This window comes from Manis javanica, chromosome 3 (genome assembly GCF_040802235.1).
Source record: "Manis javanica isolate MJ-LG chromosome 3, MJ_LKY, whole genome shotgun sequence".
In the NCBI taxonomy this organism is placed as follows: Eukaryota; Metazoa; Chordata; class Mammalia; order Pholidota; family Manidae; genus Manis; species Manis javanica.
In genome coordinates this window covers 115,331,203-115,338,000 of record NC_133158.1, presented here as the reverse complement: position 1 = coordinate 115,338,000, position 6,798 = coordinate 115,331,203, and positions in this window count along the sequence as shown.

Below are 6,798 nucleotides of genomic sequence, written 5' to 3'. Positions count from 1 at the left end.
ATTTCTTTAACAGTCAGAGAAGTGACAGGGAATGCTGAGATGAAATAGCCTTTCCAGCAAAGAAAAGAAAGCCAATGTTGGCAGAAATTTCAGCATTAAACTAACTGGAGAGAGAGCATGGGGTGAATTTGAGGTGGAGCAAATTATCTGGTGTTGCTAAAGTGGAGAGCAGATCAGGAGAAAAGGGTTGCTGAGTTGAGAATGGGTCCTTCATACTCCCAGCATTCCCATTAGAGCACCATTATTGTACCTGAGAGACCAATTTTAATTTATCCCCAGATGGCCTTGACCATCACATGTAGTCAGACAGTGTCAGAGTACACTGGACCCATCCAGTGTAACTTACTTGCCTCTATTAAAGCCCTGGGCCTGCACTCCCTTGGGCGTTAGCATAGGCTGCCTTCAGATTCGCTTACCCTACCATTCCTAGCTCTGCTGACTGTGAAGACCAAATCTTGCACATGTTTTCCCTCAGACCTACCCTTTCCAGTGCAGCTCCTTTGAGGGCCCAACCTTGACTTTCCTAGTTGTTGAGACTGCACGATGCAGTCTCCTGCATCTAGGCCACATGCAAATTTAGAGCTTCATCCTTTGACCTTACCCACTCAGCAGTTTGATCCTGGATTCTTTCTCTTCACTTTGCCACCAGCTTTGCATCTGACTTGCATTTTTTTCCTCACCTCCCGAATCAGCATGATGCAAGATCCAACTTCTGACCTTCCAGCTGTGCTTTTCTCTCTCTTCCTGAACTCATGAGTTCTAGAACAGCCTTCAAGAGAGCAGCCCTTCCAGTCTACCTCTCCTAGGCTTCCACTCCCACAGAAGTCCCACTAGCTCACCTCTCCCACCTGCCCTGCCCTGGAGGCAGGTCAAGAGAGCACTTGGCACAGAGCCAGAAAAGTGATGGTACAGTTTTTCTAACCACTTATCCTGTATACTATGCACTTTGTGTATGTTATTTCTAATTCTTACATCTCTTCCAGTTTGTGAGTGATTATTCCAAAGGTTCACAAGTTTACCAAGTAAATAAAACTAACAAAAGTGATTGAACTTCCCATGTGGTTGGAATTGGTAATCTTTGGTAAACTGAATTTCAACACTTCTCTTCCACAGCAATTTCTAATTTTAACCTTTTTTCTGTTTAGTTTTTAATATCTTACTGCTACAATAAACATGAAAAATTGTTTTAATTTGATTGTTCATAAAATTGTGCTGAGAAATGAAAAATATCCTGAATGTCTATGCTCAGGAAGACTAAGTAGGATAAATACTACAAAGTATTGAATTGTTATTATTCTCAAGAATATGCTAATATTTGGACTAGTTTATCAAAGCACTTTGGTGAATATTTAAATGAACAGTTGTAAAATTTCGTATCATGGAAGGTCATCATTTCCACACATCCTCATCTCTGACATTACTAACAGAAGATCTGTAAGTAAGCCAGCAGATAATTTTGTGTGTGTGTATGTGTTAATTTTTTTTTATTTTGGTATCATTAATGTACAATTACATCAGGAACATTATGTTTACTAGACTCCCCCCATCACCAAGTCCCCCCACATACCCCATTACAGTCACTGTCCATCAGCATAGTAAGATGCTGTAGAATCACTACTTGTCTTCTCTGTGTTATACAGCCCTCCCCGTGCCCCCTGCCCCACATTATGTCTGCTAATGATAATGCCCTTTTTTATTTCCCCCTTATCCCTCCCTTCCCACCCATCCTCCCCAGTCCCTTTTCCTTTGGTAACTATAAGTCCATTCGTGGGTTCTGTCAGTCCAGCAGATATTTTTTAGTGCTTGTTTACATTTGAGAAATGGTAGGATATGTACTTGAAATGATTATTTGGGAAAAAGCTACACACTCTGTAATACTGACTTTGCCAATCTTTAAAATCTACAAATACACTTAACTGGTATTTTCAAACCAGCCAACAAAAGGTAGTTATTAGCAGCAGCAATGGAGTTCTCACCCTAAAAGAACCTTCACTACCACATTTCCAGCCCCACAAGCCTTCAAGTACTTATTCCCGCAAGCACATCATGCTGTGTCATGCCTCTGTGCAGACATCCACGTGCTGTCCCTGCCTGTGAAGACTTCATGCTGCCTTTTCTCTCCAGCTCAGTTTAGCACAAGTGTCAGCCGCTCCAGGAAGCCTTCTCAGATCTCCCCTTGTGACTCGACACTTCCTCACCCTGGGCTTTCATAGAAGCCTGAACAGTCCTCTTTCATGACTTAAACTGCTGGATGACCTTGAATCTCCCTCTGCACACTTTAAGCTTTGAAAAAGCAACATGGAATCGAATGTACAGTACAACTGTATGTGGTATACAATGGTGCACCACATGGAACAGATATCAGTAAAACTCGCCGAGGGTAGGAAAGCAGGGGGAGAATTTTCCTAAAGAAAAACCTGAGGCTCACAGCAGATATATGACTTGCCAATATCACAAAGCTGATACATGGCTAAGTCCCTGGAGAATCCATTCCTCCTACAATCCACTATTCTACACTGCTCTGACTGTCACTGGTCTGGGGCTCTGGGTATTTTAGAATACACACACACACACACACACACACACATATGTGTATTCATTTGATGAGCATCTTAAGAATTTGAAACAAAAATACTAAAAAGTGAATATATTACTTTGATAAAAACCAGACAGCTAGGTAAATATACCAATCCCTAAATCACTGAGAATATTGTAACAATCAAGTGAAGAATGAAAGGAAATTACTTCCAAAAACACACCTGTGTATTTTCTTATGTTTAAGCCAAGGAGAAAGGTGATTCTGTGATTCAAAGAAATAAAGTCAAAAGGAAGATAGGGGATTTTTCTCTTTTTTCCTGTCTCATCCAAGCCAAAATATTACTTATCAAAATAAAACTAATGATCCATTATAATTATTAAATTTCTAAGGCTATTTTGCCAAAAGCAAGAAAATTATTCATGGTGTTCACACCAAATCCCAACTAAAGTAGCAGTTAGAAAAGCCATTGTCATAGATCTTTCTAAACCTTCATTCATCAGGAATTATAAAGTTACTTACTATTTAAAAAAAGGCCAGATTTCCAGTTGCTCAGAGCAATCTAGGATGAATAAAAAATTGGGTGAATTGTGAAATAGTAACCATAGACCAAGGATTTAGGTTGTACATGGGCAATCATTAAATGCTTCCAAATAGCACTTTCAAAGTTTTATAATATTTCCCATCCAATTAAACAGGAGCAAAGCCAGCTGTTGAGACAGATGACCTACAAGAACCTCTCCTTAGCATTGGCCTGTTATACCCTTCAATCTCTCTTAACAGGACTACTTTACAAACAGCTTCCAATTCCCTATCTCTAGAACATTGTTCACCTTTGGAATGTACCCTTCCCATTAGCTCTTTGAAAAAAAATTTTTAACAGCTTTACTGAGGTATAATTGAAATACAAAAGAACCTCATATATTTAATGTATGCAATTTGAGGAGTTTGGACATGTACATATACCCATGAAACCACACTATAATCAAGGTAATAAACATGTCCATTACCTCCAGAAGTTTCTTCATGCCCTTTTGTTTTTTTTTTTTGCTTGTGCTGGAGGTTTTTTGTGTAAAAACACTTAACAAGAAATCCACCCTCTTAACACTCAGCACACAATACAACATTGTTAATTATAGGTACTATGTTGTGCTGAAGATTTCTAAAAGTAATCTTGCATGACTGAAACTATATACCCATTGAATGATCTTTTTTCCCCCAAATTCTTTTTGGTTACCTGCAGAACTATCCCAAATACCATATTCTAGAAATAAAACAAAACAACAAACCTTTCCTGGTTACACCAAATGCTTTTTACTCTTTGAAGAGTATGATTTAGGTAAACAAATTCTGTCAAAAACTATTTGTTGTATGAGTGGCCTGTTCTAATTACTTTTGCATGTACTTAATCCATAGTGAACTTTTGAAGGGACAACATGCTGTCATTTCTGTGTCTTTCTCTAGGTCCATAATACATCAGCAAATGTGTCAAACTGACTATCAACAATCATTTCATTGAAAAACGGTACAAATGATATATGTTATTTGCCTGTTCTGGGTAAAACAGCTGAGGATATTCCAAAGCTGTGGAAGTTCTCAGAGCCCTGGGTAGGAAATATCTTTGAGAGGCAGAATATTGGAAATATGCCTCATGCTCCCTTGTAGCACCTTGGGCTGCTTTCCACATCCTTGCTGACTCCCTGCTCTCTGAGTCACCAGCACCTGAAAGGGGAGCTTTTATCCCAGCATCTTAAAAATCCTCCAGTTGGAAGAAAGAGGCTGTTCTCTCTAGAGGATTAAAGTGAAACTGCAATTCTGTAAAATGTGTCTGCAGCCAGGTGCAGGGCTCTGCAGGAGTCAGCTCTGGGGTAGACTGGAATCTCTCTCAATCAATAGCTGCATTTCAACTTCCCAAAGTGTCTGCGACCGAGCAGACCAAAGCAGCTCAGAAACCTCAGCCATGTAACTTGGGTCACACAATGTGCTTTTCAGCCGCCAACCTTATTTTTCCTTATGGGGAAATAGACAAAGGCACAGTTTGTTATGGATGAAGATAGGCCTCAAACCAAAGATGCTCAGCTTCAGCTATGAAGTACAATTATTCTTGGCACAATGTAGGCCACTCTCCACCCTAAGTTCTGAGCTGCTCCCCTGACCTCCACCCCGTATGAATGCAGCTTTGTAAAAACCCCTTTTCTTCTTCAGATCTGTAGTTTCCCACACTGTAACAGGACATTAATACCAGTGACCTGTTGATAGTCTAAAATACCGTCTGACACATAGTAGGAATACAGTAAACATCTGACTGAATGACTGAATGGAAATTGATTGAGGAATGACAAATCCAGCTTTTAACAGTTCTTGAGTGCGAGGAAAAGCACTCTGTAAATAAGCATCCAGGGCTATTAGCATTGACTGGCTGTTGTTCAACCCCCATATTGGTCATTAGATAAAACTTTTAAATATAGTCTGTACACTTAGAGGCTCGAAGGAGCTCTAGAGACCACATTTATATTCCATGAAAATGACTTCTAAAATAATAATGATAATAATAACCCCTATTATATGTGGAGTTCCTTTCAGTTTGTAAAGCACTCTCACATCCATTATCACATTAACTCTTCCCAACAATCCTGTGAAACAGATCTCATTATCTTCAGGCTGAAGAAATTAGACTCAGGAAAGTGACATGACTTGTCTAAAGTCACACAACTAGTAAGAAACAGAGCAGGATCTCAAAATTCACTCTCTCCAGAAAAAATCACCAGGCAGTATTTTTTCCTACTGCATGGTACTTGCCTTTGAATGGATTTCTTTGTAAAGAAACAGGAATAATTCAGTTAACAGTTTAGTTTTTGACTAGACAAGTGTCAATTATACTTTTGTAAAAAGCATCCTACTTCTAAGTGGATTCCTATTAACCTTGCTTCAGAACAGGTGTTACGTTGTTTTAAATCAGAGGTGGTGTCAGAAGGCACCTAGGATCTCATTCATCCTCTTGTTCTTTCAGACATTTATGAATCTCTTACTTCACTATAAGCACAGCTCTGGGGATGAGACAGGACCCAGTGATAGGCTTGTCTTCAAGGATCCAGTCAGGTGACAGCACGAGATATGTTAACAAACAACAATAGTATGAGGAAACTGTTCAGTATCATCTTCAAGGCAAACAAGTGGCTGGAAGGTTAGGAAGGAGTCCCGACCTCCAGTTGGGGAGTTCAGGGAAAGCTTCACGGCCATTGTGCTGGCCTTCAAAACAGGGAGAAGTAGAATCATGAGGAAAATAAATCGAAGAGCTTGAAGCTTAGAGAAGCAGCAGCAGAGTCAGTCTGCCTCGTGGGCAAGAGGAAGGACTTGTTTCTGGAGTGGAGTTTCCTGAGGCGGGGGGCCGCAGGACGTGGGAGCCGGAGGGCAGAGGGCCTTCACACAGGAGGAAACCAAAGCCCAGAGAGGCAGGACTCTCCTCTTTTTGTCCTTCTCTCTTACACATTTCTGACACTGCATCTGCCCATTATTTTCTCAGTTAGCAAGGAAAACCCGTTATCTTGACTAACGAAACCAAAAAGATTTCTCTGGCTAACTTCTCCCCAGATACAGTGCTGTCAAAATGTACGAAATGCTTAATGCTTGGCCCACACGATGCTTTACAAAATGTGGGGACAGGAGGCAGGTCACAAGTGTGTTTGCCCTGGGCGTGTCCCAGCTGTCTCCCCTTGACCACGGCGCCTGCCCCCACACCGAGCTGCCGCGCCTCCTGGCACTGCGCGGTTCCCTGGCGCCCTCACACGCAGGCCCTCTTCACATCTCCTGTAAGCTACCCAGTGCCCCTGCTCTCAGCCTGGCAACACGCACTGAGGTCCGAAACAACGTACAGGTGGCCCTTGAGCAATGCAGGGGTGAGCGGCGCTGACCACCCCTGCCATGGAGTGAAAAACCTATGTATAACTTTTGACTCCCCAAAACCTCAACTATTAACAGCCTACTGTTGACTGGAAGCCTTACCGACAACATAAATACTCAATAAACATCTATTTTGTATGTTACATATATTACATACTATATTCTTATCATACGGTAAACTAGAGAAAAGAAAATGGCATTAAGAAAATCATAAGGAAGAGAAAATACACTTACAGTTATATATTTTCTTTATTGAAACTGTGTTGTTCAAGGGTCAACTATATAAAGTAATTTCTCTGCCTACAACTAATCATAAATCATGTTCTTTTCTACTGTGAACACACAAGTGCACATGCATTTTT